This window comes from Diachasma alloeum, unplaced genomic scaffold (assembly GCF_001412515.2).
Source record: "Diachasma alloeum isolate Michigan unplaced genomic scaffold, Dall2.0 Dall_scaffold_00208, whole genome shotgun sequence".
NCBI classification, from domain to species: domain Eukaryota; kingdom Metazoa; phylum Arthropoda; class Insecta; order Hymenoptera; family Braconidae; genus Diachasma; species Diachasma alloeum.
Window position 1 is genome coordinate 646746 of NW_021680373.1, and position 14035 is coordinate 660780.

Consider the following 14035-nt stretch of genomic DNA (forward strand, 5'->3'; position numbering starts at 1 on the left):
CTCGCTTTTTACGGAAGTTTCCGAGCGAAAAACGAAAGTGCCAAAAAAAACTTAAACATCTTGTATAGGGTGTAGGAAGTGGAAAAACGCAATTCTGAGCCGTCCATCTGCCTATACGGAACCCAAATTTCCTCAGGAATCGAATGGAATAGGTTTCAAGGCTCTATCTCTCATAGTTTCCGAGATAATCGCGAAAAACGAAAGTGCCAAAAAAAACTTAAACATCTTGTATAGGGTGTAGGAAGTGGAAAAACGCAATTCTGAGCCTGCGTGAAACACACAGTAGTATAGAACTTCAACTGCGTGAAACACACAGGCGTATCAAAATGCAACTGCGTGAAACACACAGATGTATAAAAATACAACTGCGTGAAACACACACGCGTATCAAAATGCAATTGCGTGAAACACACAGGTGTATAAAAATACTACTGCGTGAAACACAAAGTAGTATAAAAATACAACTGCGTGAAACACACAGTAGTATAAAACTTCAACTGCGTGAAACACACAGTAGTATGAAACTTCAACTGCGTGAAACACACAGTAGTATGAAACTTCAACTGCGTGAAATACACAGCAGTATGAAAATTCGGCTGCGTGAAACACACAAACTTCACGCATGCGTGGAGTGTATGGAGTGTACGGGAGTAATTCACGCAATTGTGCGAATAGTCACGGCCTAAATTTAAGTGCAATTATTCTTCAAAAATGAATGAAAATTAGGAAAACTCATGTAAATACATTCTCCAATTACAAACTAATTAAAATATTCCCATTTCATTGACAATTCAAGTAACTTGAGAAATTGTCTTCTCTGAATCAAATTGACTGTCACTCTCCTGAAAATAGTAACCCAACAGTCCTTGAAATTTCAATTGTTATGTCCACTAAATCCATAAAGGGCATAAAAACCCCGGATAATGAATACCTGCCACTGATGAATAAATTAACGAGACCCCGGGATTACCCAATACAGCCGGCACCATTTGAAAACCAACAAGTTTGCGCAGAACACGAACTCGTCTGATTAGCGAGGCAATCAATTTGATACGCGATACATCCAGTAACTCGTTCACCACCATTCCCTAATGAAACACGTATAGACGGACAGTAGCCCAGATGATCCAGCAGCCCCCAGTCATGAGTAACTGGTGGATGCAACAAGAGGTGACTCCAAATGATTACGTGAGTGAGTGAGAGCAGTCCCCCCCACCCCATCCCCTTGCCACAGCCGTTCAACATCAAAATTCAAACGAGCGCCTCATCATCACACTCCCGGTGCACTTGAAGCGCTCGATGTAACACCCGTATACGTATGAATGTTCGTGTGGGATGTAATGAAAATAAAGAACACCTCTAATTCAGTTCGTTTGGCGATGAGGTATCCCAGCGAGGTGAAGGATACGCGGACACTCCAACAAAATGCCCCCTTGTTGTGTATAAGAGGCGGTGAGATGAGGGCAGCCCTCTCTTCGTGTCCGCTTAATATTCACGGCGTGGCGCCCGTGGACTTAATTAATTCGACTTAAAGGCACGCGCAAGTGGAGAGGAGCTGTATTCGAAGTGAAACATGGAATTAAAGAACACTGAAAACGACACGTGGTTATACCTTCATTGGATTCGGAAATTCACACCCTCCTTGGGGTGCTCATTAACGAAATATCCGAGACCATAAGGATGAATGAGTTAATGGACATCGTGGGGACATAATTTAAGAAGATTTTTTTTATTTGATGCATTTAAATTCATGATTTAACGCATTTTTTGGAAACACTCGGAGAATGGTGGATTTTAATTGAATGGGTGGGTTTATTCAAATACGGTGGTAGAAACAAAATGAGATGAATTAAATTTCAAATTTTACTGTAAATTTAATGAAATTCCAGTGATTTTTAATGACGACATGGAAATTTCAGTGGAACTATGATGTGATAAAATTTTTCAACTTTCTGCATTATTTTAGTTAATAATGGAAAATAAATTGTAATAATTAGAGATATCATACGGTGATTACTTTTACATTAGAATCACTCAATTTAATCTTGAAATGGCCGCAATGAAAAGTCATCAAAATAAAAAATCCTGAATTTTTAGATTTCACTGAAAATTCAATGGAATTCCAATTTGAGTAGCACTTTTAGTGTTCTATAATTTTTATGCAATAATTCAAGTAAAATTTACAATTTCCATTGATTTTTCCATGAAATTTTGAATTTCCAATTACGAAATTCCTTACAATTTCAATGAAACTCTAACAAAAATTTCCGACAAAAATATTATTAAAATGAATGACAATGTTTAAAATAAAAATTTTAATTTAATAAAATGCATCATTTTTCTGGGCGAAACAATTTGGAAGAAAAAAGTCAATTGATTTCTTGTTTTTTCGATGGTCTTTAGGATCTTAAAAATTGAATACGGTTACTCCACTTCACCGAGAAATGATATTAATGAAAAATTATTGAAGGCATTCTCAAAAAATTGCAGCTCCCCATACCGCGCATATTTCATTTTAATCGGTATATATATGTGGGCGCGACTCACGAGTTTCCGGGGAAAAGTTACGATATGAATTTGATCTACGCACAACAATTAAGCTCGCCATTATAAATATCAAACGAGGCAGAAGGGGCGAGGTGGCACGCAGTGGTGAATGTTCGAGGTCTGGCTTGTTTCACTGGTCCGTAAAACATAACTTCTTGCCGATCGGGTCCTTCAACGCGCGTGCCCAGGGGCCATCCTGGCGCCTGACCAGTGTGCGTGCACGTATCTTATCCGATATGTCTCTTCGAGGATTTCACCTACACGATTATACCTTCTCTACGACAGACGTGACGTTGCACATTTTGTATTGATTCATCATGGTTGATGTTAATTGTGACACTGAATGATGTTAATTACGGTGATATCTCGAAGGACTTCAGTTACAATGGACAGATAATGGAAATATGGAGATTTAGAGAAAGCTTTTTTACGGTTGAAGTACTTCATGGGGTTTTTTATGGTAATTTGTTGGCCTAGGCGGTCATCAGGAATTTCGGAGTTGAAATTTCCATGACATTATGGTTCCACTGAAATTTCGAGGAATTTCGTCATTGAAAATTCGAGAATTTACGGACAAATCAATGGAAACTGGGAATTTTATTTCAATTATGCCATGAAAATTTAGGAAATTCAGGTAAATGTTCTCTTGAATTTTTAATTAAATGTGAAATTTAATGATTTTTTCCCCAAATTGAATTGAATATCACTTTTCCCAAAACTATTAGTCAACTGTTCATGAAATTTCAGTTCAATTATTAGAAAGATGATAGGAATCAGGAATCATCACAAATAAATGTAAAGAATTTTGAATGGAAATCTGAAATTTCATGATTTTTTCGGACAAAATTTAATTTAATGTCAGTCTTCTGAGAATTAGCAGTCAACTGTCCATTAAATTTAAATTCTTCCCTAATAATGATGGGGAAATCCAAGGGATTTCGTCCTCGAAAGTTCACAATTTCAATCACAAGTTCACAAGTTCAATTTGGTGAACATGAAAAATAAATTTCAAATTTCAGTTCAATTATTCCATGAAAATTAATTTTCTTGAAACAGGAAAATTTGGGTAAAAATATCCCGGAATTTTCAATTGAAAATTCAAGTACACTGTTAAAAATTTTTGTCTGAAATTTCCGGTACACTTTTTGGAAATTTTTATCGAATTTAATTACCACTGTAATTTTAAGGAATTTCATCATTAAAAATTCAGAATTTCGTGGAAAAATCAAAGAGATTATGTTTAACCTGTCGATTCATAATAAAATCTAAACAACAATTAATATCGGTCCACCTGCAATCCCGTCGGCTCTTCATCCAGGTCAACATGATTTTCAATTGAAAATAGCGGTCAATCATTCCAATAAAAATTTCTAAATACTTGGATTAACCGAGATTCACGTCGAGCTCTTCTCAAAATACTGAGATAATAATGAGCAGTGGAAGTCGATAAATGAAAATTTATGGTATTATTACATGTTATTACCTACTTATTCAAAATAATTCGTGTCTATTTTCGTCAATGGTATCGTGACTTCCTGCCTCGCAGGTCAATTCCACCATGATTTATTCCTCACATATCCTCGCGGCAAAAGTATAAAAGGCCTCGGACTCTCGAGAGAATATGAAAATACCAGGTATTCATCTAATACAATTACCGCGAAAATCACAGTGAATTTATGATATGTTAGAATAACTATTTTGTAACATTGATACGAGGTACGTGATGCTGTCGGTCTGAGTGAAAGATAAAAGAGTCCCGTGAGTCAAGTGGCGGAGGGATTTAAATCTCCCCCGCCCTCCCTAGACCATTTTGTTTGATGGTGCACGTAGTGAACGTGTGGCATGATCGAGAACGCATAATGCGAGGTGTTGAGGCAGGTCCGGGTGGACCGGTATGATGCCGCGGCTAATGATGGTAGCGTGGGTGAGAATTAAACGTTTGCCGCGCTAACCTAAAAGAATATCCGATAAAACGACGCCGACGTCAGGTCACAGTGCCTGTACTGGACAATTTTACGAGTCGTGGTAAGTCACATACACCGGAGTACTTCACCATCCGATCGTCTCATTACAGCCACGCTATAGCCATGCTCGTTAATGATTTTAAGAGGTGCCTCGAGTGATATCTCAAGGAATCGTGGGCTTTGGAGTTCATTTGATTGTGAGGAGTTGTGTATTGGAGTCGTGTTTCAATGTTATGTGCACTATTTAATTCTTTGGGTGAAATTTCCGGTGAACTTGGTGGAATTTCAAAGAGTTTTGTCAGTGAAAATTCCCAATTTGATGAAGACATATTTTAGAATTTCTAATTGATTGAAAATTGTGCATAATTTGGCACCGGATATTCGTGTGTTAATTGAAAATTCAAGTAAGTCGAGGAATTGGCGTTTTTCTGCTGCTCAAAAATTATAATTTCATTGATTTAACAGAGAATTTTTAAATCTTCAATTTCATGATTTTTTACACGCCATTATTGTTTTTATATCGTTAATTCAATTTGGATTTTTAACGTTTTCATTGATCATTTCTATCACATTATATTTACACTGAAATTTCATTGGAAAATAAATGGAAATTGTAAAATCAAATAAAAGGTCTCCCCTGAAGTTTTAATTTTTTTCCTCCATTACGCGGCAATTCGTTCAGATACAATATCAATTGTTCCTTATAAAAATGACATTTGTAACACACGATATATGTAACAAGCAGGGCATGTCATCTCGATAAGAACAAAGCAACCAACTACTACTTGAATTTCCATTCAAAACGAACATGTGATATCCTCTTGTAGATCTGCACCATTGATACCTGATTGTGATTAATATCTCCTGAGACTGAAGTATATCGCCGCACCACAGCAAATACCAAACCTCAAATATTTGATATAGGTCAATCCTCTTATCGATGTCTGTCTGCAAATACTCGCTTCAAATTCCTTCCTATACCGTTACCCAAATCCCCGTTCAATTGACAACAATCTCCCCGTCAACGCAACACCTTCTCAAATGTCCATCCTCTATAATCGACATTCATTAATCATAGACTAAAAAATGTCACCAGTCTCAATTATTGGACCTCGTATACCGTATAATGTCGTGTTCTGGTTTACCTTTCTTAACGGTACAATATGTCTCGGGGATCTATGATGACTCAGATGCTTTCGACGACAGCAGGTTGACTGATACTAATTCGAAGATAAGAGAGCTGTGTTCAATCCTAATGATCTCCCAACCCCGACTCAATGATTCCGGATAAATCTCACTTCGAGAGAGAGTTAATGGACGATTAATTTCCCTTTTAGCCCACGCAAGGTGTCTCAAATTCCTTAAAGCGACCACGTTATCCTCTTCACACCTCATTACCCGAATTGAATGATCTGTTTCAATGACAATTAATTTTTCTATTAGTCATTCCAGGAACCTCTCGAGAGCAGCAAAAATTGAAGATTCTATTTAAATTGCAGATATATACTGCGAGAAAAAAATTGAAATTTCAGGGACAGTCGACTAGTAATGTTTGGGAGAATGACACTAGGTGCGAATTAAAGGAGAAAAAATCATGAAATTTCAGATTTCACTGAAAATTCAGTGAAATTCCGAATTTTTGAATAGAATCGAGATGCAAATTCCTCAACCTTTTTGAATTTTCAATGAAATCATGAATATTAAGTGCCGAATCTCTCTAGATTTATTCTACGACTCGACTCCTAATAAGCCATTTCATTTTTCGACATCCGGCTGACGGACAATAATTCCAAAATAACAGAGCTATGATCAATCCTAACGATCTCCCCACCCCGTCCCAATGACTCCGAATAAATCTCACTTCGCGAGAGAGTTAATGGCCGATTCATTTCCCTCAGCCCTCCCCCCAATCACACCTAAACGATGAAAAAACCGAGATAAAAAGCCCACGCAAGGTGTCTCAAATTCCTCAAAGTGATCACGGTATCCTCTTCACACCTGACATGAACCAGTACACTTCATCCTCCTTGCACTCGCAACCTGTATCAAATTGAAATTCACAGAAGTACCCTAACTGAATGATCTGTTCCAATAACAATTAATTGTTCTATTTCTCAAAATACAAAATCGTAATTTGAAATATACTTAAACTTCCCCATGAAGGGAAAGAATCTCCCTAGATTTATTCTACGACTCGACTCCTAATAAGCCATTTCATTTTTCGACATCCGGCTGACGGACAATAATTCCAAAATAACAGAGCTATGATCAATCCTAACGATCTCCCCACCCCGTCCCAATGACTCCGAATAAATCTCACTTCGCGAGAGAGTTAATGGCCGATTCATTTCCCCCAGCCCTCCCCCCAATCACACCTAAACGATGAAAAAACCGAGATAAAAAGCCCACGCAAGGTGTCTCAAATTCCTCAAAGTGATCACGGTATCCTCTTCACACCTGACATGAACCAGTACACTTCATCCTCCTTGCACTCGCAACCTGTATCAAATTGAAATTCACAGAAGTACCCTAACTGAATGATCTGTTCCAATAACAATTAATTGTTCTATTTCTCAAAATACAAAATCGTAATTTGAAATATACTTAAACTTCCCCTGAAGGGAAAGAATCTCCCTAGATTTATTCTACGACTCGACTCCTAATAAGCCATTTCATTTTTCGACATCCGGCTGACGGACAATAATTCCAAGATAACAGAGCTATGATCAATCCTAACGATTTCCCCACCCCGTCTCACTGACTCCGAATAAATCTCACTTCGCGAGAGAGTTAATGGCCGATTCATTTCCCCCAGCCCTCCCCCCAATCACACCTAAACGATGAAAAAACCGAGATAAAAAGCCCACGCAAGGTGTCTCAAATTCCTCAAAGTGATCACGGTATCCTCTTCACACCTGACATGAACCAGTACACTTCATCCTCCTTGCACTCGCAACCTGTATCAAATTGAAATTCACAGAAGTACCCTAACTGAATGATCTGTTCCAATAACAATTAATTGTTCTATTTCTCAAAATACAAAATCGTAATTTGAAATATACTTAAACTTCCCCATGAAGGGAAAGAATCTCCCTAGATTTATTCTACGACTCGACTCCTAATAAGCCATTTCATTTTTCGACATCGGGCTGACGGACAATAATTCCAAGATAACAGAGCTATGATCAATCCTAACGATCTCCCCACCCCGTCCCAATGACTCCGAATAAATCTCACTTCGCGAGAGAGTTAATGGCCGATTCATTTCCCCCAGCCCTCCCCCCAATCACACCTAAACGATGAAAAAACCGAGATAAAAAGCCCACGCAAGGTGTCTCAAATTCCTCAAAGTGATCACGGTATCCTCTTCACACCTGACATGAACCAGTACACTTCATCCTCCTTGCACTCGCAACCTGTATCAAATTGAAATTCACTGAGGTACCCTAATTGAGTGTCCTCGCCCTGGGTGTCCAGTGTTGTCCAGTCGTTGTCGCCAGCTACCTGAAGAGGAACCCGCGAGGATGAGGGAGAGGGGCGGGGGATCACACGTGGGCGTTTTCTCCATTGATATGACTTACCGTTCCGACGTATAACACGCAGAAGGACCTTACATGAGCCACCTTGGTGGTCCCAATGGAAAAGTGTCCCCACCCAGTACCGTACACCATCATCAAGACCATTTATATCAAGCCAGCAGCCATATCGGTGGCATTTTACCTACTTCAACCTGTCCAATCCTGTCTGAGATAATCCGCCCGAGGATGCTAACCTGTATGCTAACCAGTGTTTGGACTATTAATACGGTATTATTGAATAGTTTTGTGATGTCACAAGGGGGCTTGTGGATTTAGAAAGGTAAAGTCTCTGACGTTTGATGATTGCTGTAATCGATTATAGATCGGATTATAGCTTCGTCAAAGGTATTAGACTCGTCTCGGAGAGGAAAGTTTGACATTTAGATTGAGTCTGGCTTGAATTTCGTGGTGTCTGAATACATTAGAATATACTTAAGCCTGAATTCTTCGGGATTCAGGTGGTGGTTATGCCTTTTCTCACAGGTAGAACCGATAGATCAATGAGTGGCTGGTTTTGCTACGGTTGTTGAGAATGAGTATTTTACCTCAGATGCACTTAATAACCGATAATTTATTAATACAGCATGAGTGCGGTGTATTTAAAATATCCAGCGAGTAAATCAATAGCCTATTCCCCGGTTTTACGGCGTGCATTCATTACCGTACAGGTTGCACTTGCCCGTATATCTCGGGGAGTGTATTCTCACCCAAGCTCAATACGTACATCATGGCGACTGAGACATGCACAAGGTTGAGATAGTGCATTTCGTGAATATGAGCTTCGTGTAATTTTTTGATGAAATTTATGGGCTACTCTACTTGCAATTGTATTTTATCGTTTGTTCTTTTTGTTTTTCTTTTCTTTCGAGGGGTTTGTTTATTTTTGGCGGGTGGGATATTTACCTTTTTCATTCTGGGCTCGCTTCCCTGCCTCAAGGGCAAGCACCAAATCAAACACTGGTACAGTATGTGCTCACATTGTTATTTGGTTTTACGAGGCACGAAGAACGCGGTTTACGCCCTATCGTACCGTGAATGTTGAGGCATTTACGAGCGTGGGGTTGGAGAGACTTCATGGGATGATTTCACGTTTTGCGACAAATAAGTGTCGTACTGCACCTTCAACGAGGCTAGGATACTTGGCATTGTTGGGGAAAATAATTGAGGGAGAGCGACACTGAAATTCACTGAGCATTTCATAGAATTTTACATTTTATTGCAAATTTTATGAAATTCCGAATTTCTCAGCCGCGAAAAGACGAGGATTCGCCACCTCAACTGAATTTTTAATCATGACATGAATATTAAATACCAAATTGCACGGAATTTCCAAACAAATTCCATTCGATTCCTGAGGAAATTTGGGTTCCCGATAGGCAGATGGACGGCTCAGAATTGCGTTTTTCCACTTCCTACACCCTATACAAGATGAATTGAATTAATTTTTTTTTGCATTTTCGTTTTTCGCGATTATCTCGGAAACTATGAGAGATAGAGCCTTAAAACCTATTCCAATCGATTCCTGAGGAAATCTGGATTCCGTAAAAGCAGATGGACGGTTCAGAATTGGGTTTTTCCACTTCCTACACACTATACAAGATGAATTAAATTAATTTTTTTTGGCACTTTCGTTTTTCGCGATTATCTCAGAAACTATGAGAGATAGAGCCTTAAAATCAAATTTGGGTCCCCTATAGAAAGGTAGACCGCTCAGAATTGCGTTTTTCCACTTCCTACACCCTATACAAGATGAATTGAATTAATTTTTTTTGGCACTTTCGTTTTTCGCGATTATCTCAGAAACTATGAGAGATAGAGCCTTAAAATCAAATTTGGGTCCCCTATAGAAAGGTAGACCGCTCAGAATTGCGTTTTTCCACTTCCTACACCCTATACAAGATGAATTGAATTAATTTTTTTTGGCACTTTCGTTTTTCGCGATTATCTCAGAAACTATGAGAGATAGAGCCTTAAAATCAAATTTGGGTCCCCTATAGAAAGATAGACCGCTCAGAATTGCGTTTTTCCGCTTCCTAGGCCTTATACAAGATGAATTAAATTAATTTTTTTTGGCACTTTCGTTTTTCGCGATTATCTCGGAAACTATGAGAGATAGAGCCTTAAAACCTATTCCATTCGATTCCTGAGGAAATTTGGGTTCCGTATAGGCAGATGGACGGCTCAGAATTGCGTTTTTCCACTTCCTACACCCTATACAAGATGAATTAAATTAATTTTTTTTTGCATTTTCGTTTTTCGCGATTATCTCGGAAACTATGAGAGATAGAGCCTTAAAACCTATTCCATTCGATTCCTGAGGAAATTTGGGTTCCGTATAGGCAGATGGACGGCTCAGAATTGCGTTTTTCCACTTCCTACACCCTATACAAGATGAATTAAATTAATTTTTTTTGGCATTTTCGTTTTTCGCGATTATCTCGGAAACTATGAGAGATAGAGCCTTAAAACCTATTCCATTCGATTCCTGAGGAAATTTGGGTTCCGTATAGGCAGATGGACGGCTCAGAATTGCGTTTTTCCACTTCCTACACCCTATACAAGATGAATTAAATTAATTTTTTTTGGCATTTTCGTTTTTCGCGATTATCTCGGAAACTATGAGAGATAGAGCCTTAAAACCTATTCCATTCGATTCCTGAGGAAATTTGGGTTCCGTATAGGCAGATGGACGGCTCAGAATTGCGTTTTTCCACTTCCTACACCCTATACAAGATGAATTAAATTAATTTTTTTTGGCATTTTCGTTTTTCGCGATTATCTCGGAAACTATGAGAGATAGAGCCTTAAAACCTATTCCATTCGATTCCTGAGGAAATTTGGGTTCCGTATAGGCAGATGGACGGCTCAGAATTGCGTTTTTCCACTTCCTACACCCTATACAAGATGAATTAAATTAATTTTTTTTGGCATTTTCGTTTTTCGCGATTATCTCGGAAACTATGAGAGATAGAGCCTTAAAACCTATTCCATTCGATTCCTGAGGAAATTTGGGTTCCGTATAGGCAGATGGACGGCTCAGAATTGCGTTTTTCCACTTCCTACACCCTATACAAGATGAATTAAATTAATTTTTTTTGGCATTTTCGTTTTTCGCGATTATCTCGGAAACTATGAGAGATAGAGCCTTAAAACCTATTCCATTCGATTCCTGAGGAAATTTGGGTTCCGTATAGGCAGATGGACGGCTCAGAATTGCGTTTTTCCACTTCCTACACCCTATACAAGATGAATTAAATTAATTTTTTTTGGCATTTTCGTTTTTCGCGATTATCTCGGAAACTATGAGAGATAGAGCCTTAAAACCTATTCCATTCGATTCCTGAGGAAATTTGGGTTCCGTATAGGCAGATGGACGGCTCAGAATTGCGTTTTTCCACTTCCTACACCCTATACAAGATGAATTAAATTAATTTTTTTTGGCATTTTCGTTTTTCGCGATTATCTCGGAAACTATGAGAGATAGAGCCTTAAAACCTATTCCATTCGATTCCTGAGGAAATTTGGGTTCCGTATAGGCAGATGGACGGCTCAGAATTGCGTTTTTCCACTTCCTACACCCTATACAAGATGAATTAAATTAATTTTTTTTGGCATTTTCGTTTTTCGCGATTATCTCGGAAACTATGAGAGATAGAGCCTTAAAACCTATTCCATTCGATTCCTGAGGAAATTTGGGTTCCGTATAGGCAGATGGACGGCTCAGAATTGCGTTTTTCCACTTCCTACACCCTATACAAGATGAATTAAATTAATTTTTTTTGGCATTTTCGTTTTTCGCGATTATCTCGGAAACTATGAGAGATAGAGCCTTAAAACCTATTCCATTCGATTCCTGAGGAAATTTGGGTTCCGTATAGGCAGATGGACGGCTCAGAATTGCGTTTTTCCACTTCCTACACCCTATACAAGATGAATTAAATTAATTTTTTTTGGCATTTTCGTTTTTCGCGATTATCTCGGAAACTATGAGAGATAGAGCCTTAAAACCTATTCCATTCGATTCCTGAGGAAATTTGGGTTCCGTATAGGCAGATGGACGGCTCAGAATTGCGTTTTTCCACTTCCTACACCCTATACAAGATGAATTAAATTAATTTTTTTTGGCATTTTCGTTTTTCGCGATTATCTCGGAAACTATGAGAGATAGAGCCTTAAAACCTATTCCATTCGATTCCTGAGGAAATTTGGGTTCCGTATAGGCAGATGGACGGCTCAGAATTGCGTTTTTCCACTTCCTACACCCTATACAAGATGAATTAAATTAATTTTTTTTGGCATTTTCGTTTTTCGCGATTATCTCGGAAACTATGAGAGATAGAGCCTTAAAACCTATTCCATTCGATTCCTGAGGAAATTTGGGTTCCGTATAGGCAGATGGACGGCTCAGAATTGCGTTTTTCCACTTCCTACACCCTATACAAGATGAATTAAATTAATTTTTTTTGGCATTTTCGTTTTTCGCGATTATCTCGGAAACTATGAGAGATAGAGCCTTAAAACCTATTCCATTCGATTCCTGAGGAAATTTGGGTTCCGTATAGGCAGATGGACGGCTCAGAATTGCGTTTTTCCACTTCCTACACCCTATACAAGATGAATTAAATTAATTTTTTTTGGCATTTTCGTTTTTCGCGATTATCTCGGAAACTATGAGAGATAGAGCCTTAAAACCTATTCCATTCGATTCCTGAGGAAATTTGGGTTCCGTATAGGCAGATGGACGGCTCAGAATTGCGTTTTTCCACTTCCTACACCCTATACAAGATGAATTAAATTAATTTTTTTTGGCATTTTCGTTTTTCGCGATTATCTCGGAAACTATGAGAGATAGAGCCTTAAAACCTATTCCATTCGATTCCTGAGGAAATTTGGGTTCCGTATAGGCAGATGGACGGCTCAGAATTGCGTTTTTCCACTTCCTACACCCTATACAAGATGAATTAAATTAATTTTTTTTGGCATTTTCGTTTTTCGCGATTATCTCGGAAACTATGAGAGATAGAGCCTTAAAACCTATTCCATTCGATTCCTGAGGAAATTTGGGTTCCGTATAGGCAGATGGACGGCTCAGAATTGCGTTTTTCCACTTCCTACACCCTATACAAGATGAATTAAATTAATTTTTTTTGGCATTTTCGTTTTTCGCGATTATCTCGGAAACTATGAGAGATAGAGCCTTAAAACCTATTCCATTCGATTCCTGAGGAAATTTGGGTTCCGTATAGGCAGATGGACGGCTCAGAATTGCGTTTTTCCACTTCCTACACCCTATACAAGATGAATTAAATTAATTTTTTTTGGCATTTTCGTTTTTCGCGATTATCTCGGAAACTATGAGAGATAGAGCCTTAAAACCTATTCCATTCGATTCCTGAGGAAATTTGGGTTCCGTATAGGCAGATGGACGGCTCAGAATTGCGTTTTTCCACTTCCTACACCCTATACAAGATGAATTAAATTAATTTTTTTTGGCATTTTCGTTTTTCGCGATTATCTCGGAAACTATGAGAGATAGAGCCTTAAAACCTATTCCATTCGATTCCTGAGGAAATTTGGGTTCCGTATAGGCAGATGGACGGCTCAGAATTGCGTTTTTCCACTTCCTACACCCTATACAAGATGAATTAAATTAATTTTTTTTGGCATTTTCGTTTTTCGCGATTATCTCGGAAACTATGAGAGATAGAGCCTTAAAACCTATTCCATTCGATTCCTGAGGAAATTTGGGTTCCGTATAGGCAGATGGACGGCTCAGAATTGCGTTTTTCCACTTCCTACACCCTATACAAGATGAATTAAATTAATTTTTTTTGGCATTTTCGTTTTTCGCGATTATCTCGGAAACTATGAGAGATAGAGCCTTAAAACCTATTCCATTCGATTCCTGAGGAAATTTGGGTTCCGTATAGGCAGATGGACGGCTCA